Raw genomic sequence first — 24,922 nt, 5'->3', positions numbered from 1 at the left:
AGAGAGAGAGAGAGAGAAACGAGGAGGGCCCACGAATTTGGTACAACGGCGCCGGTCGTTGTGAAGCCAGACACCCCCTTGATCGTCCCCTAGACTGCGCCCTCGGCGGTGTTCTGCGCCATCCGCGCCCCTTCGCCGCCCACTTCCGCGCCCATAGCGAAGGGTCTTACTGTGTTAACATACTCCCCCTTAATGTTGGCCCCTTAACATTGGGACATAGAGTAGCCGACCTTAAGTGTTCGCCACCTCAGCTATAACGTTGGGGTTATCCACTCCAAACGAGCAACCTAACAACATTGCAGGACTGTGGTTGCCAATAAAATTTATTTATTTTTTATTGTTTATCAAGTTAGTTTTTTTGATAATTTTTTGTAGTTTTTTTTTATAATCTACCATGATAGATTGACGACTTGACATGTTATTAAATTTAATCTTATTGACTTCTTTTTAAAAATATATTTGGTCAAAGATGATGATAAGCGATAAATCATTTTTTTAGAACGACGACTTTCTTTTTGTATTAGGTCATCGCACTCTTCAATTTAAAGAGTATCACAACCTTACTTTGACCAACTTATGTTGTCTTAAACAAGCTCATGCTGACTTCATATTTTATAACGTGACATTCTATTGTATTCTAGATGACAACTTAGAATTAAAAATACATATAATACATATATAAAGGTTGACATAATATGAAATATTATCAATGTGTCGTATATGATACAAAATATGGAATGTTTATCAACGTGTCATTGTATATTTGTATATGACCGACCCGATAGTGATAATGGCATTATTAGGGCTGTAAATAAACCGAACGAACACGAACAAGGCTTTGTTCATGCTCGTTCGTTATGTAAATAATGTGTTCACGAACGGTTCAGGAACACTTACCGAACGAGATTTTATGTTCGTGTTCGTTCATTAAGGAAATTAATGTGTTCACGAACGGTTCACGAACACAAATAAAATCGGCAGAGCCTAGAGATTGAGACCGATGTATTCATCAATGTGAATAATGAAAGCCTGTAAACGAAGCGAATGAACACGAACAAGGGCATGCTCGTGTTCGTTCATTTAACTTTAAAAGAATACGGACACTTAATCGAACAGATATTTATGTTCATGTTCGTTTATTTAAAAATGGACATTTGTGTTCGTTTGTTTAAAATCTAAATAACATAACTGAATAAATATAAACGAACATGTTTGAACAAACGTAAATGAACACAAATATATACAAACTTAAATGAACACAAATTAACAAATATAAAACCTTTAAGTGATGACCTATCCAGATAATATTTAATTATTTTCTATTAATATTAATACATAAATGAACATAAATAAACAGACATAAACGAACATAAACGAACGTTCATGAACATAAATGAATGAGCGGAACATATGTTCATGTTCGTTCGTTTAATTAAACGAACACAAATTGTTTGTTCATGTTCGTTCGTTTATTAAATAAACGAACATAAACGAACTTCCCGCCGAACGGTTCACGATAGTTCACCGAACGTTCGGTTCGTTTATAGGCCTAGGCATTACACAATAATTTATTAGCTATAAATCCACTTGTGTATATAAAACACAATTGCGATAGAATGATATCTTTGATATTTTGAATTTTGATGGTTCGCCTGTACAAATAAAAATAAAATTGACATTTATATCCTTTTAATTTTATACTTTAAATAATTAAAATCAAGAAACTAAAATAAATAAAAAGGATTAGATATATCCTCTTTTATTTTTATGAAACTACTAGGTTGGTTACTCGTGTTGCACATTGATGGAAAATAAAGAAAAAACGTAATATATATATATATGCATGTTTATATTATAATGAATTGTAAATGTAATATTTATAAGAATGAATAATATTTTACATAATTAAATTTAATTAAAACATAATAATTATTTAATTTTGGTTAATAAGAATAAGAAAAAAAATAAACTGTTTGAATATTATACAATTTGTATATTGTGAGTTATGGAAATGCCAACAAATAAATATAATTATGGTTTTATACTTGAAGATAAAAGCATATTTATACATGTTAAGTTAAAATATCTTGCACGACTATCACTTAAATGGAGTTGGTAAACATCTTTAGTTTTAAACATGAGGTCTGGGGTTCAAGACCTGTATCACATATTTTCAAATTTTTACAAAGTTTTACTGTGATGGAAAACGGGTCATGAGTTCTAATTAAAAAACGAATAATGAGTCATGATATAATAGGAAATAGCTAACATGACATCCTGTGTGAAAGACCTAATGGTAACTTTTCATTTACTTAGAGTATAAAATAGTAACAAATGTTATTATTTTTATTTCAGATATACTTCAAGAGTATATATTTGTAATTCATCTTTTTCCTAATCTAAATTTGGTTCAAATGAAACCAAATAATATTCTTGTCGGTTATAAAGTACTATCAATATTTGAACGACTTTAATAGAAAAATATTATGAGAAAAATATTATGATTGAACAGTCAAATAACATTCTTATACACTAATTCTTTACAGATAATAAAACAAAATAATCATCGCATCACAACAAAATAAATACTGCCACATTTTTATGGGTTAACTGGGTTAACATAAGATTTTGAGAGAACTTCGGTTTTGATATTTGTGGTTTCTTAAAATTATCAATTTTGGTCTAATAGTTTATTTTATGCTTTTATGATATAATAGTTTCAAGAGAGAACTTCGTTTTTGATTTATGTGGTTTCTTAAAATTTCGTTACGAGAATAAAAGTATTCTGGACCGAACGTTTAATCCGACCAGAAGTGTGAGAAAACGTAAAGTCAAACTTGTTGACTGTTTTGCCCTTTAACGGGTTTCAAGTGAATTGACCAGTCAACACCCTTCAACCACCGAAATTGATTGAAGGTTATTGACTAGGAAATATGTAGGAACAATTTTACAGTTTACAACTTACCCGGAAAGTGAAAAGATTAATCAAGAAGATGAGTCAAAGGTCGGTGCTTAATCAAAGTCAAACTTCGAGTCTTGTATCTTCAACAAATAATCAAAACCGAGCAAGACGATGAAGGCTAGATATTTAGGGTTTAGGGAAGTTTGTGGCAGAAGAATATGATGTTTATATAGGAAACACTAAAACGAACTATATTTAGTTACTTTACTCGTTAAGGAAATCGAATAAGCATTTAAAGACGAAATCAATATTATATGCAGTAAATTTCGTGCTTGATCAAGGGGTAATGTATATGGACATGTATTTTTATTGTATTAGTTTTCTTGGAGCTTAATTCACTCGATTATGTCCTAAAATAAGCGATTTTAATGCCAAAAATGAACTAGGAATGAAGATCGATAACATATTTTGTGCAGGGCCTTCATAGCGGTGCGCGACCAAGGTAGGGCAGCCCCATCGCACGACGCCACAGGTGCAAGGAGGTGGAGTTTGAATTTTTGACGATATTGGTCCTTAAAGTTTGTTATTTGGATAATTAATGAACCATTTATGCTAAAAATAAGAAATAAACTACGTAAGAAACCTAAAGGGTATAAAATGAACATAAGAACTTAAATACTTATAAATATTCTGTTTTTGGTTAATATTAAGGATCTAAAGTATTCCCGGGTCGGTTAAACGTAGACGAATACGGGTTTGGAAAATTCGAGATGTTACAGCATCAACAATAGCTAACACATGGCACTGGTTATCAAACAGTCCCTGCCTGTGTGACCCAACTAAGGGAAATTGTATGCTTCATCATATTAAACTAGTCAAAACAACCCAATAAGCAATTATCATAACAACCGGCAAACTAATCGTTTTGATCGAAATAAACCTAAACCGACAGAATGCACAACAATAGTAGACATCGATACTCATAAATTAATCAAAGACAATCACAATTAGTTCGTTCTTAAATACATGAGAAAACTGAAAAGTTACAAACTCTACATCCCGGGTATGATTCGAGAAGACTAGCCGAGCACGACATCGAAATATTCTCAATTATGCTAACGCAGGCCATGTTTCAGATGTTTCAGATGGTCTTCTTGGCCTTCGAAACTGCTATGTAATGTGATAAAAAATAATAGGGTCGTCAAAACGTAATATAACATCAAACCCTAACTTTCACGATTCTGCCACCCATCGCGGTACGCGATGGGGTCTTTAAAGGTCCACCGCGATACGCGATGGACCAAAAAGTCAAACTGCCTTAAATTAAAGTCCAACGCGATATGCGATGGATTGTCTTCCATCCCCGTCGAAGAAGTATAACAAGTGCGTATGAAGTATCGAAGTTCATGCAAAAGCTGAATAAAACTAATAAATAAACAAACTAAAATATGCACAAACCAACCGACCATCAGTTCGGAACCAGGAGAACCGAAACCGAACCATATTATTGTAATTCGAGTCTGGGTTCCGGTTCTTAAATCTGGGGTTCGGTTCCGGTTAGAACCATGGTTCCAGTTATAGAACCGCTAGAACCGGGTTAGGTTTAAACTTTGAAGACCATACTTAAAATCCTATTTATTTAGCAGGCTTCATACTTGTATGTACGAGCGACCATCCATGTTCTCACTTTCCCGGTTACATTAATCCCTTACAATATCATAAACGATAACATTCTTCGACGACCCTAAATATGTTTTAAAAAATAATTGTTTTTTGAAACATTTTGAATCATTGTAATCTATTCTCAATCCCCTTCATTAAAATACAATATGCTGGGATATGATTATGCTTTATTTTATGAGTTATCGTTTGTTTCTTGCAACTTCTAATATTTCGTATTTAGAATTATCTATATAGAAGTAAAAGTCACTTGTCGGTGCCACAAGAAGCATTCTGATTATTTTATTGTTTTTTTTGTTTGTTTTTTTTTGCCTTTCAATTTTGTTTGTTTTTTAAGTTACTCTTATACCTAACGAACGTAACAAATGCTAACCATATTTGCGCCTGCTTGCTGTCTAACGCTCGGGTTTTACGAACGTCCATGTTTTAAAGCTCAAGTTTTAGCAACGACTAGGCTTCACCGATAACACCCTGATTAACACTCGGGTTTTACCAACGTCCAGGTTTTACCGACCGAATAAACGCCGCTTTATATATTTTAATTTATTTATATGCATATGCTAATAGTCATTTTATTTGTTAAGTTCACGAACTTACCTTTTGTTTTTAGTTATGGTACCGTAAAACGTAACCGATACCGGCTGAATATAAGTCGAGCCACCGTCGCAACGCTCAGGTTTTACCAACTGAAAAAACGTTGTTTTAAATTAATTAAATTTTTATATAATAAGTTATATGAGTGCAACTACATTTTTTTTATTTTTTTAAATATATTAATTTGAAGAATCTGTGTTTTAGTTTTAATCCGGTAATGTATTGAATGTAGCTGATACCGACAGAGTTCGCATTAGCTTGCCGTTGCAATGCTCAAGTTTTACCGACAGAATTTGTCGCAACGCGCACGAGAAATCACTAGTATATAAGTAAAGTTGATGGTTGGTGCCGCAAGGCCTTGATTGGGCCAAGTGGCACCACCTCAACGGTCCGATTTTTATTTTTTTTATAATTTTTTTGTTTTATTGGTTAAATGTTATTTCTTTTTGTTTTTTTTTCTAGACTCGTAACGAACGTTTTGTTTTTTGTATTACCGAATTTGTGTCAACTCACCGTCACAACGCCCGGGACTGACAGTACTCGGGTTTTACCGACTAACCTTTTTTGTAGATTCATAACGAACGTTTTGTTTTTTGTATTGCCGAATTTGTGTCGACTCACCGCCATAACGCCTGGGACTGACAATACTCGGGTTTTACCGACTAGCCGTGTACGTCCAGTACCGACAACGCTCGTAATATAGTAAACGAACACTTTGGTGCCGCAAGTGTCAGATTGGGCCACTTTGCGGCACCTTAATGGTCGGCAACACTTTGTTTTATATGTTGTTTTTAGTTTCGGCACCGTTACATAACGTAAATTGATCAAATGTTAGCTTTGTTTTTTTTTTCTTTTTTGTTTTAGTTTAGGTATCGTAACGAATGTGAAGGAAACCGACCGAATTCACGTAGACTCACCTCACCGCATTTTTTTTTGTTCTGGTACCTTAACGAACGTAACAAAAACCAATCGAATGCCAAATTTGTTTTTGTATTTATTATTATTTATTTGTTTAGTTTTGGTACCGTAACAAATGTAACTGAGACCGACGGAATTTGAATAGACTCACCGCCTTAACACCCGGGATTGACAACGTTCCGGTTTACCGACGCCCGAGTTTTAGTGATACCATAACGCATGTAATTGAAACTGATCGAATTCGTGTTGACTTATCGCCTCAATGTCCGGGGACCGATAACTTTTGGGTTTTACAGACCTGTCCCGACGCAACGTGCCAGGTGTTAAAACTCGTTTTAATTGAAAACCAGTTCTGGCAAGAGCCGTTAAACTCGGTTCCGAACCGAAACGAAACCGTTAAAATACTGTCCGGTTTGGAAAGTTTACTCAAATATTGTTAAAACTTAAAAACTACAGGGGAGGAAGCATAGGCTAAAGACGGTTCATGTAACTCTTTATTACCTTAGCCGCATCATCAACATCCTCATCTCATCTCGCTTGCCTGCCATGTACCCTCTTCAATTCAGCGTTCCTGACATCCATGAATTGGAATCACAATCGGAACATCGCCATTGTTTGTCTGCTTTGGTAAAATTTCTTACTTCACTATTAATTCCCAGAATCAGATGTATGTTTTGTTTTGCTTTCACTTTTAGTCAAAGTTCCTTACTTGATCTTGTTTCGGTCAAGTTTTGTTTTTTTTAATCAGATGTATGCGACTTGGATTTATCTCTTGCTGTGATTATAATGATATTTGATTTGATTGTAACCTGGATTTAAGAATCTTTCTTTTTCCTAATTAGTTATTATTTATCTCAATTTGTTGCCTTTGATAATGCTTTAGTTTCCCACCTAGATTTAGATTAGTTTGGTATGCTCCTTACTTGATCTTGTTTTTTCACTATTTTTATATTATATGCTTCGGTCAAGTTTTGTTTTTTTAATCAGATGTTGCTTTGTTTATAATGTTATTTGATTTGATTGTAACCTGGATTTAAAAATCTTTCTTTTTACTGACTAGTTATTATTTATCTCAATTTATTACCTTTTATTGTAATTATATGGTCTGTGCTTTAGTTTCCCACCTAGATTTACTTTAGCTTGGTATTCTGAATAGGATGTATGTATGCTCCTTAACTGATCTTGTTTTTTCACTATTATTATATTATATGTTTCGGTGGTCAAGTTATGTTTTTTTAATCAGATGTATGCAACTTGGATTTATCTCTTGCTTTGTTTATAATGTTGTTATTTGATTTGATTGTAACCCGGATTTAAAAATATTTCTTTTTACTAACTAGTTATTATTTATATCAATTTATTACCTTTTATTATAATTATATGGTCTGTGTTTTAGTTTCCCACCTAGATTTACTTTAGCCTGGTATTCTGAATAGGATGTGTATATGTGTGTGTCTATGCACACACACACAGACTTATTTGTGCAACTATCTCTTTACAACCTTTAATTGTTTGCAGCCCAAAGAGAGAGAATATACGGTGGCTGGCGTGTTGAGAGCAAGGCCTGAAAATGCCAATACATCTCCTGCCGCTTGCGCCAAATCCAAGAGTGGGTGTTTTTTGTCCTTTACTAAAATTTTTTGAGCTTATTCCATCATCATCGAGTTTATTAAAACATTTGTGTATGTAATTCTATTGTGATTGCAGAGGGAAAGAAGAAGGTGACTGGTCTAGGTCTTACCAATTCTAAAGAAACCAACTTTGGGGAATGGTATTCTGAGGTACGTGGTTTGTATTATATGCTTTTATAGCTTCCCATGAACTGCACCTGTTTGGTTTTATGCACACTTACATTACAATTGTTTAGTTTTATACTTACCTGTTTGAGGGTGACATCACACATGGTTTGGTTTTATACCCACCCACACGGTAGAGATTTTGGTCATATATATGAACCGTGCCACAAAAGTTGAACTCATATTTAAAACTATTCTATGAGTGTTGCATAACTGAAGCGTCCTGTTGTAATTGGATCGTAACTAATTTTTTCTTTTGACTCCCAGGTTGTTACAAATAGTGAAATGATTGAATATTATGAAATATCAGGCTGTTACATCCTCCGGCCATGGGCAATGGGCATTTGGAAAAGAATGCATGTAAGGATGGAACCATCACTCAACTCATATATGGGAAGCTATGGAGGCAAAGATCATCCAAGTAGCAAAGGAGACTCTCGGGGTCACAACAGGAAAGACAAGTGGGCATAAGGAGTCTTGGTGGTGGAATGACGCAGTGCAAGACAAGATAAGGGACAAACAAGGATGTTTTAGGGAGCTAATGAGATGCACGAATGAGGAGGAGCAAGTGGAATTGAGGGACAACTACAAAACGGCCAAGATAGAGGCGAAGAAGGCAGTGGCGGAAGCAAAGAAGGCGGCCTTTAAACGGATGTATGAAAGTCTAGAAACAAAAGAGGGGGAACATGCTATGTTTAAGATTGCCAAAGCCAGGGAGCGTAGAAGGCAAGATCTAGGACCGGTGAAGTTCATAAAGGATACAGATGGGCATGTACTGGTCAAAGAGCAGGACATCAAGCTAAGATGGCAAACCTACTTCCACAATCTTTTTAACAATGGGACAGCTTTCCAAGAAGAACATGACAACACAAACTTTCAACGACAACAATCGAATAACTGCTACTGCCGTCGGATCACACGAGAAGAGGTGAAGGATGCACTTAGGAGGATGGGAAGGTCTAAGGCGGTTGGCCCAGACAACATACCCATCGAGGTGTGGAAGTGTCTGGGGGAGGAAGGAGTCATGTGGTTAACTACTCTGTTCAATAGTATTCTCAAATCAGGTAAGATGCCAGACCAGTGGAGGAGCAGCGTTGTAGTTCCTATCTATAAGAACAAAGGAGACGCCCAATGTTGTGGTAACTACCGAGGAATCAAACTACTAAGTCATACTATGAAGCTATGGGAAAGAGTGATTGAGGGTAGACTTAGACGAGAAACTCAGGTTACGGTCAACCAATTTGGCTTCATGCCGGGGCGTTCCACCACAGAGGCAATACACCTTATAAGAAGATTAATGGAAAAGTATAGGGAGAAGAAGCGTGATCTACATATGGTGTTTATTGACCTAGAAAAGGCCTACGACAGTGTACCACGACAGGTGCTCTGGGAGTGCTTGGAGGGTAGAAGAGTGCCCAGGAAATACATAGAGATAATTATGGATATGTATACCAGGAGTGAAACAAGTGTCCGTGCGCCAGTGGGGGATACTGATTTCTTTCCTGTAGAGGTAGGTCTTCACCAGGGGTCGGCGTTGAGCCCGTTTCTTTTTGCAGTAGTCTTGGATGAGTTGTCAAAGTCGATTCAGGAGACTTTCCCGTGGTGCATGATGTTCGCAGACGATATTGTGTTACTTGCTGAGAAAAAACAAGATCTAAACATGAGGCTTGAGGAGTGGCGAACAACCTTAGAGACAAAAGGTTTAAAGATTAGCCGATCTAAGACGAAGTACCTCCACTGTGATTTTGGTGGGATAAACGACAATGAAGACACACAGATCACAATTGAAGGGCAGGTGGTCCCGCAGGTAACGAAGTTCAAGTATTTAGGATCTTTTGTACAGAGCGATGGGGAATTAGACAGTGATGTGACCCACCGAGTTCAGGTAGGATGGTGTAGATGGAAAGCAGCCACAGGTATATTGTGCGACAAGAGTTTCCCGACTAAACTAAAGGGAAAATTCTATAGGGTGGCAGTTAGACCTGCAATGCTATATGGAACAGATTGTTGGGCCATCAAAAAGGCACAAGTGCGGAAGATGGAGGTAGCAGAAATGAGAATGCTACGTTGGATGTGTGGGCACACAAGGCTAGACCGAATAAGAAACGTTGTGTTTCGCGAGAGATTAGGGGTGGCGAACATAGCAGACAAGATAAGAGAGTGGAGATTGAGATGGTTTGGACATGTAAAGAGAAGACAGACGACGAATCCTGTTAGATCCGTAGAAAACATTACTATAGAGGGGAAGAGGGGTAGAGGACGACCGAAATTGACTTGGGATGAGAGGATTAGGCATGATTTGATAGACCTAAACCTCTCCGAGGACATGGTTGAGGATAGGAATTCGTGGAGAAGTAGAATTAAAGTTAAGGATTTTTAGAGAGAATTGAATACCTTAGGGCTTAGACTTAACTTATTTAGTCCACATACCATAATGGTATTTCCCTTGCATATATTATTATTATTATTATTATTATTATTAGCTTTTATATAGCTGTTAAACTGTGATCTTATTATTAATATTAATATTAATATTAATATTATTATAATTAGTAGTAGTTTTTATATAACTGTTAAAATTTGATTTCCTTTATTTTGCTTTATTTTCCTTTATTTTGCTTCATACGCATGTTCTTAGAGCCGAGGGTCTCTCTGGAAGCCACCTCTTTATTCCTTTGGATAGAGGTACGGTGTGCCTACATCCCACCCTCCCCAGACCCTACTTATAGCTTTGCTGTCGGTGGGATTTTACTGGGCATGATTGATTGATTGATATATTTGGTACTTACCAAATCTTAGGAAGCTTGATAGACTAAAATTGTTTTTTGACTTGTTTATGCAGAATTTCTTTGATCCAGAAATTGAGAAGATGGATGTTGAACCCTGCTGTTTTCCATTGTTTGTGTCCAAAGATGTGCTACAAAAAGAAAAGGATCACATAGAGGGTTTTGCTCCCGAGGTAATTTTATGTCTTTACATTTGAGCTGGTCAAGTTGCATTTTTTGAGAGTTATTTGTTTTCAGGTTGCTTGGGTCACAAGATCAGGTGACTCTAATTTGGAGGTTCCTATCGCCATTCGTCCAACTAGTGAAACCGTCATGTATCCATATTTTTCGAAGTGGATCAGGGGACATCGTGATTTGCCCTTGAAGCTTAATCAATGGGTTAATGTTGTTCGATGGGAGTTCAGTAATCCTACTCCATTTATTAGGTAATCTCTTGATTGTGATTACTGATTTGGTTTTGCCATCTCTAAATTTTTTTTTATTGTAGGAGCCGTGAGTTTCTTTAGCAGGAAGGCCATACTGCTTTTGCAATGAAAGAGGAGGCAGACGTTGAGGTATAAATTAAGTCAAGAATTAAAAACCAAAATGGTGTTGTTGTAAGACTCTGATTAGTGAATGATGTGTTTCAGGTTCTTGAAATCCTTGAGTTATATAGAAGATTGTATGAGGAGTACTTGGCTGTCCCTGTTGTGAAAGGGAAAAAGAGCGAGATGGAGAAATTTGCTGGTGGGCTCTATACTACTAGTGTTGAGGTACTCTTTTACTTATGAATGAATGGGTCGGTTGTTTTTTCCATTATTCTCTATAAAGAAAACAAAATCTGTCATGCATTTTTTTTAATTCTAAACTTGTGGTCTTTTTTAGTCCATCGGTCTGTTAAAGAAGGATACCATGAATTTTATTTAGCTCAGCTGTTTCTGTGCAATTTTCTAAGAAGGCTTTTATTATAACTCTAGAACTGGCCTATAAAGCATTTTGAGAATTTTTCTGATATGGAATCATAGTCTAAATCGATAGAATAGACTTTTATTGATGATATGGTTTACTTACATAGGCACACTTTTTAATTTTGACCAAAGTTGTTTCGTTCAAACCTACAAGATTCATTTTGACTTGTTACTCAAGTTTTTATTATTTATAAAGTTTTTAAACTGCTCTCATGTTTGCCAGGCTTTTGTTCCAAATACCGGTCGAGGTGTACAAGGTGCAACTGCACATTGCTTGGGCCAAAACTTTGCTAAAATGTTTGACATTAACTATGAAGATGAAAAAGGGCAAAGGGCTATGGTTTGGCAGAATTCGTGGGCGTATAGTACCAGAACGGTAAACAATCATTTTTTTTCCTATAAAAAAGTAGTTGACCACAAGTTTTGACATATAAATGCACTGTTTGTTTATAGATTGGGGTGATGGTGATGGTGATGGTTCATGGTGATGATAAAGGCTTGGTATTGCCCCCTAAAGTTTCAAAAGTACAAGTTATTGTGGTTCCCGTTCCTTACAAAGATGCAGATGTTAAGGACATATTAAATGCATGCTCTGCCACTGTGAAAATTTTATGTGATTCGGGTATTCTTGCCAAAGCAAACCTTAGAGAGAATTATTCACCTGGTTGGAAGTATTGCCATTGGGAAATGAAAGGTGTTCCTCTGAGGATTGAAATAGGACCAAGGGACGTTTCTAATAACCAGGTAATATAGATAGATAGATGGATGATACTCGTTTGGCTTGTATAATACATATGACCTGCAACGGGTCAGTTTAGTACTATTCAAAGTTTTTAGACTGTTTGTGTAATAACATTGTTTTCTTGACTGTCGGTTCTTGTTTCAAATCTTTAATTTAAAGCATGACGCGTGTTTTCAGGCACGGGCCGTTCGCCGTGACAATGGAGCAAAAGCAGACATTCCAATGGCAGATTTGGTCAATACTGTAAAGGCTATGCTGGATACTATTCAGCAAAGCATGTTTGATGTTGCTAAGCAAAAACGAGATGCCTGTATTCAAGTTGCTAAAACATGGGACGAGTTCATTGTAGCACTAGGTCAAAAGAAACTGATCTTGGCTCCATGGTGTGATGAAGAGGTAATAGTTTTTAGCCCTTTAAATACTTTGTTCATATTTTTATTTTTTATTTAAAGATAGTTAACACTTGAAATAACATCTTTTATAAATAACTACTGCATTTAGGGGGTTGCATATATTTATGCCATAAAAATGACTCCAGGCAACTCGGAATCCATGTTAAAATGCTAAATAAAAAAAAATAATAATCCAAAGTCGGGTTTAACATGTTATTTGTTTGGTTCACACCTATTTATTTATGACTAATGACGCTTCAGGAAGTCGAGAAGGAGGTGAAAACAAAGACGAAAGGGGAGACGGGGTCTGCCAAGACACTTTGTTCTCCATTTGACCAGCCAGAACTGCCTGAAGGTATTATCATTGTTATTGCTATTATTCTTTTCTTGGAATGCATATGATGTACCTTTTATTTTTGTTACAGGTACATTATACTTTGCGTCCGGGAAACCAGCAAAAATATGGACGTATTGGGGACGCAGTTATTAACAGTATGTTATCGTGTATCCCAATGTGTTTGTAGGTAAACAGGACTTTTTAAGTGTTTAATTATTATATCCAAAAAAATTTAAGAGAATTGAGATTTTGAAGTCCCAGATCACGGTGGCGATTTGCCTATTATTATATAAGAAACTCGAAAGTTGGTTAAAATGTTTTAACGTTGAAATTTCATTTCTAATTTGACAACCACATGGGGAGACCTAATTCCCAAGAATATTATTTTGTTCCATTGAAGAAAAAGTCGACCATGACTTATCAACCTTACACCTTAACTCCAACTTATAGGAGGGAGACACTTTTAAAAACTAATATTTGTTGGTTGATTTTTTTTAATATTTGTTATATAATATAGTATTATACCATACATTATAACTTTGTAATACACATAAAACAAATTTAAGAAAAAAAAAAACTATTTGATATATCACACGCGAAGCACGCTAACACTTTAGACAAATCTTGTAACTTACAAATTACAATCGCCTCTTGCTTGCTAAGAAAGCATTGTATTTCCCATTGACGAAACTTGGCTTTTAAAAAACAAATTTGTTTGATTTAAACATAAGTCATAAATAAAACACAAACATAAAAAGATTTGATATTGTGACCAAAAAGTATCTTAAAAAAAGAGAAAATTACTGTTTGCGTATCTGTGGTTTTAAGCCGGAGGCACAATGAGTCCCCGAAAAATTTTTGAACTGGTTGAGTCCCTGTGGTTTCAAAAATGAACCATTTTAGTCCCTGGCTTTACTTAACATTCATGGTAAACTTTCATTTTATTAAAACCACAGGGACTCAAATTGTTCGTTTCTGAAATCACAGGGACTCAAATTGTTCGTTTCTGAAACCACGGGGACTCAACCAGTTCAAAAAAATTTGCGAGGACTCATTGTGTCTCCGCCCTAAAACCATAGGGACGCAAAACAGTAATTTTCTCTTAAAAAAATAATGAAAACTTCATAAAAAAATCATAACTCAAAATTTAATTAAAAAAAGGAAAAATGTAAAAACACAAAAATATTTACATCGTCTTTCTCATTCTAAAAAGAATAAAATAAATCGAAAAAGATACAATGTTGTGAAAAAAAGATCATTGTGTCTTTTTATTTATCATTGTGTTTTTTGTTTATTTTCGTCATTGATTGTGTCTTTTTTCCTTGACATTTTGTCTTTTTTTTTTCTTAATATTGTGCTATATTACTCAACACTGTGTTATATTTAACCTATTGTGTATTTTTTTTATTTATTATTGTGTTGTTTGTTCATTTTTGGGATTGTGTCTTTTTTCACGGCATTGTGTGTTTTCGCCTTTTTTTTATTATTATTATTTTTTGGAACGAGAATGACGGTGGAACATTTTTTTTTAATTTTCATTTTTTATTTATATTTTGAGTTATTATTTTTTTTGAATTTTTTAAGGGATTTTTGTATTGCCACAAATCCTTTTCACACTTACTATTTTTATCTCCCTTTGCATTTTAACCTTTCTCATAACTTCAAATTACTTTAAATAATAATAAGTTAAGATATGATTTATTAAGTATCGGATCTTTTGATGTCTGTAAAGTGTAAACTTAAATTTTGTGTTCGTTTGGAGAATTTTTATATAGTTTTAATTTTTACATTAATATATTGTAACCATCAGTTGAATTATTTAATAAAAAAAAACCAGACGTGGTATACTGATATGAGCTAAAACAGTTTTAGTAATCAGCCTGTCAGAATATAGTGGCAAAATATATATAAAAAAAATAATCGCAATAAACTTATTTGTTTGAGAAGTTTTAGGAGGAACACCAACTTCGATTTTTGGTGATCTTAGTATGAACTAGTAATTTACCCAACCTTTTGCGCCGGGCATGTCGGTTATCGCATCGGATAAGTCAGATCTGTTTACATATTCGTCGCTTTCCGGTGATGCAATAATGTGTGTTCGGTCGAATAAGATATAAAAAATTAAAATAGTTAAAAAACATATATTTGGTCAGTAAAAACTGGGTGTTAGTAAAACACGAGCCATAGACAAAACGTTAACAAATTAAAATAATAATAATAATAATATAACTTGAAATAAAACAAAGGGATCTGCTTAAATCCGGATTCGAACATTCATCCCTACTCACCGATGTTTTTACAGACAGAACATCAACCACTATACCAACACAACACATTGATTAATTTCACAAATAACATATCTAAAATCCTAAAAAACAAGCTTAAAATTTGTGACACCAATCATCACTTTTACTCTATATAGATAATTTTTTTTTCTATTGAAGGCTTATTAAGAGTTCTCTCTTTATGACTTATTCCGAATCATTGTTCAAGGTATTGTATTAATTTTTTTAATGTATTCTTTAGCGCTGTTATACCATATTAGTATTGTAGATTTTAGATGTAGATACTAACCTCATACCTTTGAACAAATGTTTATCATGAATGCATCCAATATAACCATGCTGAAAGACCTAAATGCGTTGCAAGATGACTACACGATCAAAGTTCGTATCATACGGATTTGAAGTACCAGATATGTACAACCCAATTGAAGTTTAGGCCATCGAGATGATTGTCACCGATGAGGAGGTATTAACATAAATTATTTTTTTTACTTAATTAAATGTTGAATTCATTTCGATAGTGTCTACAAAACTAGTTTAGTCCAGATTCGTAAGATACGAATTTTGATAATATAGTCATCTTATTATACATCTAGGTCTTTTCAACATAGTTACCCAGCATAAATCCATGATAAACTATTGTTCTAACATATAAGTTAGTATGTATACAACAATACACATATAGTTATAGTACTAAAATACAATTAAAAAATTAAAACAATACCTTGAAATTGCTTCAGGATGTGTGGAATGTGGGGATGAAAAGACAATGATAAACCATACGTGTAAATAACTATTTATAGGAGAGAATAGTTAATATGGTAAAGTAAAACGATAAAATATTGTTTGAAAATAGATTGTTGATAGATGGAAAGTAAATATCTATGAAATTTATTTCAATTTTTGATAACTAATGACATGGGATGAAAAAATTTAAATAAGGAAAGAATTAACTAATACAAGTCACCTACATCTGAACCGTAAAGAATCTCTTTCTGGTTAAAGAATCTCTTTCTAGTTGCTCTAAAACAATTAGGAGGTTCTCTAGGTGCCTAGGCGGTAACATATTTCGATAATTAAGACCTTCTAAGAAGAAATATTTGAATACCAATCTCTTCGATCTCATAAAATATTTCAATAATTAATACAAATCCGTTCGAAAAAGACAATTAATACCAATAAATACTGTTGATACAATCCTTGATCGTTTACAAAATTAGAGGTATTAGAGAGATAATAATTAGACAAATTTATACATAATAAATATTAATGAATGCACATTTATCATTCTCATACATGATTATAACATCAAATATCATACATTTAAAAAAAATCAAATATCATCATTGATGGAGATTCTACGCACTCTTCGCCAGAATGAGTTTTGAAACATAAGAATTTACTAACATATGAATAGGTAAAAGCTTATAATGATATAGCAAGTTTTTGTATCCCGTGCGTTGCGGCGCGCCGGTGTACTAGTGAGTTAAACTGACGGTGGACACACGCTTTGTCTTATAGTTTGTGACACATGATTCGAATCTATAACACTAGACAATTATAATCGCTTGATATCGTTAACGATAGGCCATTTACAAAAGTTTTGACATCAAACACATCTAGTGACTACCAGAATACCAGAAATGTTTAAAACTTTTGAAAAGTGCAAACTTTGTGAATTATGATAATGTATTTAGCAACATGCTTAAAATATGGAACAAAAATCACATGCTTTGCTTAGATATTAAACCTCTCTAAAGCACCAAAAGCTTTATACATACCAAATGAAATAAAATAAGAAAAAAAAAGTTACAAATAAATATGTGGTTCCTATTCAGCAAGTGAAGTAAATAAAAAAAAATTAGAAACATGTAGTTCATATTCGAAGTTGTTTGAATAATTGATTTAGTGAGTATATGAAAATTTGGTTTATATATATATATATTACAAATAAAATAGTTTTGATTATTTTTTTTTCAAAAATAAAAAACACAAAAATAGTACTTTACCTTTGTAGAATTTTAGTCTCCCAAACTGTAGAACTATTACAACATTATTCTCATTCTCAGTAGGGTCGGCCCTAGCTAGTGCGAGCTGGACGTTCGGCCAAGGCTCATAATTTTAGAGCCTTAACCGCGATTACTAGAGAGGAAGGGGCACATGCATAGGCAGGGTTTACGGCTTTTAAACCATATGGTACACCAACGCTACCCCATGTGGAAAGGGTGTATGAGTACATGTTTAGGCAAACCTTTGCCACATATAAGAGCTTTAACTTTGACCGATGGAGCATAAAAAAAAATTAATTACACATTATTATCACACATAAATACCACTAATTCTTCATCATTTTTATTCACTCAAACTTCCACTATATTTATGCACTCAAACCTTCACCATTTTTATTCATTCAAACTCTTAATGGCTAATTTTTCAAACGATGATCTCAGGATATTCAAACCGTTGAACGATTCCGATTCCGAATGATCTTGTATATTATTTTCTGATTGTTTAAATTGTCGTACTTTATATTTTCGGTTTTCAATTATGCATATTTTTAATTTTGATGAAACTTTTAGCTTAATTACATTTAATTTTTTAATTTATTCTAAATTAAAAATAATAAAAAGTTGTAGGGTACTTATTGGTAGATACTGCAGTAATTTTGTGATTTGTGAGTATCTGATGGTAGAAATAAGATGACATTACATGATTGGTCGGTGTATAGGTAGTACCCATGAGTGTTCGTTTCTCTCTAACAATCACTTCTTTTCAAAAAAGATAATATTTTATGGATATGTAAATATTTTATATATGATTGGCTGCATGGTTTTGTATTCTATGTTTGGCACTAATTTTTATTCGGATGTTGCTAGATATACCTCTTTTCAACTATTTTCAGTGATTGTACTTATACTATGTGTAATGGTTGTTTAGTTAAAATGCCACCAAGACTCCATGTAGACGAAATTAAGTTAACTAAAGCCCCATTTAGATAAAGTGTAGTGGTTTTAACAACAATTATTACTCAATCAATTTTTTAATTACTTACTATTTTATTATTCAACCAGTTTGAGACCCGTATATTACACGGGGAATTATGAAAATTATAATATTTAAACATTAAGCAAAATACAATCAGTAACACAATTATCATATATTGTTAATACAATTACAATATACATTAAAATAACAGGAATTACATAACAAACATTACGCAAGTGTTTTACAAATAAGAAAAAATTCCTTGTACGCTACATTTGTGGTTGTATTGGTTAGATTACCTTGTTTATCAAGAATCAGAATCTTTAACCTACTCCTGCTTTTAACTCTTGATAAGGCGACGTATAGCTGTCCAGTAAGAACACATGTTCTTTCAAGTACAAACCAACCCTAGATAATGATTGACCTTGGCTTTTGTTTATGGTCATCGCAAAACATACTGCAAGGGGAAACTGTCGTCTTTGAAATTTATATACTGTTTTAAAAGACAAAGTCTCAATTCGGTTTTCCCGTCAGCTGAAAACTTGAAAAACTGAACCGGCTGAAACTGAACCAACGTGAAAAAAGTCGATTTTAAGTAATTTATAAGAAATTAATAAAAGGTATGCACAAAAATTTAGTTCCAAACATATGATAGTGAAGAAGACAGTAATATTACAACATCATATACACAAATAGGGGTTTGAAGGAAACTTAAATAGCTAAACCATAACCGGAATAACTGATGTAACTGAAACGAAATAACCAAATCCAATAACAAACGACAATTTTGGTTTTGAAATTTTATAAGACAAAGTCTCAATTCGATTTTTCCGTCAGCCGAAACCTGGAAAAACTGAACCGGCTGAAACCGAACCAAAATGAAAAAAAGTTGATTTTAAATAATTTATAAGAAATTAATAAATGCTATGCCCAAAAATTTAGTTGCAAACATGTGATAGTGAATTAATCATCAAAAAACAAAAACATTCAATCCCAAAATATCATGCCCAAAGTTCATTATTTTGCACCCTTTTATTTTTGACCCGAAATTTTCAGTCACAAATAGTAAATACAGAAAAACAAAAACCAGCTGAACCCGCTTCGAAAACCGAAACAAAACATTTTCAAAATCCCCAAACGAAATTCTTGTTTTCTTTCTTAAAAAAGGGAGCTCGAAAACCAAATTCTCGGTTAATAGCTCGGTTTAAACCAAAACCAAACCAGACCGACCCCTACACACAGACATATTAAAATGCCAAAAAAGCACACCTCTCAATAGCTTATATGTCCGTGTGATACACGGGTTAAAAATTTTTTTTTGTTAGAACATATTAATATATATAATCTATATTAATCAAAAAGGTTTAAAAAAAATCAGAAAACACTTAGTCAGTTTTCAAACCATTGCTTGCTATTGAGAGGTGTGCTTTTATATGACACATATATACATGAATAAAAGAAATTCACAAATAACATCCCGTCGGCGATTACTTTTCATTCACTATATGCAAATATAACAGTAAAGTCACCAATGGTATTGATCTTGTGCATCTAGTATATCTATTTAAGTGAAGAACACAAAATAATACAAAGTTATAAAATCAGAAAAATGAAAAAAGATAAAGTATAAATATTGTGAACGAAAAAATTAAACAGACATACGTATAACAAAGATTTTTCGTGAGTGATTGCAAGTTTCATTTGAAATTAATGGAGAAACATGTTCGCTTAAATAAATAAATCGAGTTAGTTGAAAACTTCTAAACACAACAAAATAACATTTTTACATCTTCTAAAACCTTAAAATCATAATCTGCTCACCCTAGATGTATGTAAACTTTGTCTACCTCAAAATTAATCAGCCGTGTGCAAAAATTAATCCAAAACAAAAACAAAGTCAAATCGCTCGTTAAACACAATTAGAACGACCAACAACGGGATCTTCTTATTGTAAACAAAATAACAAAGTAACCTAAAAATTGTTAATTTTGACAAAAGAAGTGAAGAAATAACGTCTCGGTTGTAGAACAAATATAGTAATTGTAAGTACTCACCTAACATCAATGGGGTAACAGCAAATATAAATAATCAAATAGAAAAAAGGAACCCCTATTGACCATCATTATCCCAAATCTGAGCGTGCTTATAACTACAGGATTATTGCTTGAAATTAACGGTGACACCTACTAGCTTAATTAAATAAATCTAACTAATATATTAAAGCAACATAATTTTGTCCACATGTCCTTCACCTAGGTTGTCCACATAGGCTTTCATGTCATCAACGTTCCATAAATCTAATGTCCACATATTCACAATAAAATTTTAATCAATGATATTGACTTTTATATTTTTGTAACTTATTAAAGTAATTATGATATTAATTATTCTAATTATTGTTAGAATTAAAAAACTTATTAAATTTACTAGGTTGTTCATCGTTTATTCTTTAAAAGGCACATGCTTCGTTCAAAAATCATAACGCTCCCCATCGTTTGTAACTAGATTCTTCGCCTCATCTATAACCGACATTTTTTGTTTCAAAAGGTTTTTGAACAAAAACTCTACACGGGTGAAAATATAAGTTTAAACCTGGTATGTATTTGTAAACTTAGTTTTCAAATAATATTACAAAATCTGTTACTAATGTGTTTTTTTTATTTTTTTAGGTATAATGGTTCATTTATGTTATATTATTCCTATTTCTTATTTACTGAATTATTTATTTATAAAGTATTTTCTTTTTATGTTATAGACATAGTTTAACATCTTTTGTAATATCTGCCGGTAAAAAACTTATGTCTAATATTTGTGTTGATTGAATATGTTTTTTACATTTTATATTGTTTCTTGATATATTTTCCACCCGTGTGTAACACAGATTATTATCCTAATAAATAAATAAATAAATAAATATCTATTCAGTTAGAAACCACTAAACAGAACAAAATAACAGTTTTACATAATCTAAAATCTAAAAATCCTAATCTGCTCCATTGAGTTGGATTTCGCCGCCGTTCACCTAATCTATATCTGACCTAAAACTATTCAACCATCAAAACAATTTAAAACTAACAAAACTTGTAAATTGATGGATCTAAAATAGGAAATTGTAAAATTACCTAATAATAAGGAACAATGGAAAACAAGAGACCGCGATGGGGGTGAACGGTCCCCTAGGTCTGAATCGATAGCAGCGGTGGAGATGAACGATAGCAGCGGTGGGGATGAACGGCGACAGACTAATAGTAGGGTTGGGAACTTAGGGTTTGTTAGTTGGGAGGGGTGAGTGCTGAATGAAAAGAAATGGATCGAATAATATATGGATCCGGAAATCATTATTTGGGTGGGTTGACCCGAAATAAATACTATTTTATTGAATATAGGTTAAAAAAATGAGAAGTGATGAGAGCTTGACAAGTGACAAAATAAGTAGACTTTTATTAGAGTTGTAAGATAAGTATAACAGTTTAAATCATGAAACAACAAAAATAATAATAATAAAAAATACAATAACATTTTAATCAAATAAAAGTTTCACTCGTTTCCGTTATAGTGGTGGTCTTCGTCTAAGCGATTCGGATTGTGATATCTAGCCGTCCTTGACTAAAAGTTTAACTCGCACTCAAAAAATTCTGATTATCACCGGCTCATCCACCTCCCAAGAAGATAAATCATTGGGTAGTCGATCCATCTTTTTTAAAGCTTATCAACATAGAAAATATAGATTTGGTTTGATGAAAATATTAAAATTCCTAGTTTTTTAGTGTAAAGAAATTTAAGTTCATCATTATTATTTGCTAAGTCCCCAAATTATTTTAATTAATTACTCTGTTGAAGAATTTATCTCATTAAATGTTCAATTCTCAACATTTGAAATTTTGGAGCCCATCAAGTCTTTAGCGGGCAAAGATAATGGCCCCATATTTGCATGTCACGTAATGGTATTAACATAGACATATGTAACCACATCATCACTTTTGGAGCCCCATGTAACTCCCACTACGTGCAGTCTTATGTCATAACTTTTTGTTTAAATTACTACATTTTCTTTTAATAGTTATTACTAATACTCCAAGTTATTTTTTTCACTTAACAGTCTTTCTTTAATAGTCTTCATTTGTTTATTTGAGAACAAAAAGTTATGGCTTGGTTTCGGGTACGCCTAGCTCAAAAACTGAACCAAACCAAACTATAAAAACGAAAATCACGGAACTTGTTTGAATGTTTGTTGTTGGACTTATGGGCTAAATTTATTATTTTGAGCCCAAAGTTACACGTATTTGCCAATTCATAACTAGATAGTTCACAACAAAATGTTATCCAAATTAGGGTGTTCATGGTCCGATTTTCATGGTTTTGGGTCAAACCATGAATCGAACCATTAGTAATGGTTTTCTATTCTTGTAAACCAAACCAAACCGTTGAACTTACGGTTTGATATCACGGATTGGGGATGTCCGGCTATGAATAGTATTTGAAAGTTTAACTTATTTATTTAAATTGCCCATAGTGACATTTAAACACAAGTTGTCCAGAAACATGAAATGTATGTTATATAGGGGGTTAATAGTTTAATAATAATAATAAGAAACAACCCAAAGTCAGATCCATTACAACTTGTTACTGCGTTTAGGATTTGGGCCTCAACCCATTTTTAAATCAATTAGTTAATATGATATTATATACACACTTACACTACCGGTTTATATTTAATAGAGAACCACTATATGACATAAAATATTTAAAAATTATAAGTATAATTAAACTATATGGTCTAGTCTAGTTTTATAAGGTTGGTTTTTGGTACAAACGTAAATCAAACTATTTGCTACGGTTTGAAATTATTGAAACCGACAGGCCAAAACTTGAGAAAAAAAAACCAATCGTAAAACTGAACCGATAACCGGTTTGGACGGTTTCACGATTTCGAACCAAACTTTGATCACCCATGGCCCAAATATTGTAAGCTTAGACTTATCGCTTCGGGTTATTTTGTTGGGCTAGATATTTTAAGCCTAAATTTAAATATGAAAACTGATCATAACCGAACTGAATCCATATTTTTAACTCAAACCGAATCAATCCGAATTTTGGTTTTAGAAAACCTCCCATTAAGACATTTCAGCTTTTTTTTATCGACTATCTTGAAATTAGAGGATAAATTGACATCTAGGGGTGTATATGTTACACCCTAATTAAATAAAAAAAAACCAAGTTGTTATGGGGAAATTAGTCCAAAAATTTTCAACTATATAGATGCATCAAAAGTAAAACAATCTTTAGTTTGATTAAACTTTTAAAAGACAAGGGCTTAAGGTTTCCATTTCGATTATACACACCCCATTTACACAACATATTTATCATATTTGAAACAACTACATAGAAAATATTTGCTTAACATCATAGAAGATTATCTTTGTTGACTCAATATGAATCCAAGACCTTGAAAAACATCACCATCGCGGAAGCTTATTTAAACGCAGTTAGGAATGAGCTCGGTACTATATTAGTACCAATCTTGATTTTCTTAAAAACTTGATACCGGTACTGAAAATGCTCAGTTCGACGATACCTTGAAAATTTTCACCACCACGGAACCTTACCTAAACGCAACTAGGAATGAGCTCGGTACCATACCGGTACCAATCTTGATTTTCTTAAAACTTGGTACCGGTACTGAACATATTCAGTTCGACGATATCTTGAAAAACTTCACCACCGCGGAACCTTATCTAATCGCAATTAGGAATGAGCTCGGTACCATACCGGTACAGATCTTGATTTTCTTAAAAACTTGGTACCGGTACTGAAAATGCTCAGTTCTGTACCGGTATCGTAGAAAAAAGTTTGGTAAATACTAGTACTGTACCGATCCTGAAACATCAAATAGTTGGTACCGAATCTGTATCGTTGGTACCGGTACCCGTATGCTCATTCTTCATTCCTAAACACAATTATTATATACAATATAAGAGCATTCTCATTCCTTCCATATCTCTGAATCCAAAATTACACTAAGAGTATGTTTGAGATTGCGTTTGAAAATTGCTTATTAGCTTATTGGTGTTTTAAAAAAGGCAATAAATTAAAATGTGTTTGGCAATCACAAAAATATTTATCATTTTAGCTTTTCAAAAGGGTTAAAAAGTCGTTTTCCAAAAGTCCCAAATCTTGGCTTTTCAAAATGTCTCTTAAAAAAACCAATAAGTCAATAAACATTTTTCAAACTCAATCCCAAATACGCTCTAAAAGTCACTACATGTTTTCTCTAATTTCAATTAAATAATATTTTTAATATCTTTATCACTACAATTTCTTTTTTCTTCACTCAGAATCACTTTCAAAATATATTAAAAAATTATTAGACATGAATATTAACTTTTTAAATATACAGAAGAATCACTGTTTTCTCCTCTCCACTCATAACACCACAAACAACTCTCCATATTTATAAAAACCTCACCCATGCTTTTCGTTGGATTAAACGTGAATGCTCTAAGCATTAATATAACGGTGTAACGAAATAAAGCACTGGATGACAAAGCACACGTTTTA

General features: G+C 33.2%; 1 pseudogene across 1 annotated transcript in view; it reads left to right on the top strand.

Moving 5' to 3' along the window:
* The first annotated feature begins 7,798 nt into the window (after positions 1-7,798).
* LOC143626810 (proline--tRNA ligase, cytoplasmic-like) overlaps positions 7,799-24,922 on the top strand; it is a 265,181-nt pseudogene continuing 248,057 nt past the window's right edge. The window contains exons 1-9 of the transcript XR_013152490.1: positions 7,799-7,875; positions 8,158-8,250; positions 10,733-10,849; positions 10,914-11,101; positions 11,164-11,230; positions 11,306-11,428; positions 11,847-11,999; positions 12,077-12,367; positions 12,543-12,761. The product of XR_013152490.1 is annotated as a proline--tRNA ligase, cytoplasmic-like (transcript). The remainder of the gene's footprint in view (positions 7,876-8,157; positions 8,251-10,732; positions 10,850-10,913; positions 11,102-11,163; positions 11,231-11,305; positions 11,429-11,846; positions 12,000-12,076; positions 12,368-12,542; positions 12,762-24,922) is intronic.

This window comes from Bidens hawaiensis, unplaced genomic scaffold (assembly GCF_021521415.1).
Source record: "Bidens hawaiensis isolate Kalapana, Puna unplaced genomic scaffold, B.hawaiensis_p1.1 tig00004525_1, whole genome shotgun sequence".
In the NCBI taxonomy this organism is placed as follows: Eukaryota; Viridiplantae; Streptophyta; class Magnoliopsida; order Asterales; family Asteraceae; genus Bidens; species Bidens hawaiensis.
This window is presented reverse-complemented; position numbering and strand designations above follow the sequence as displayed.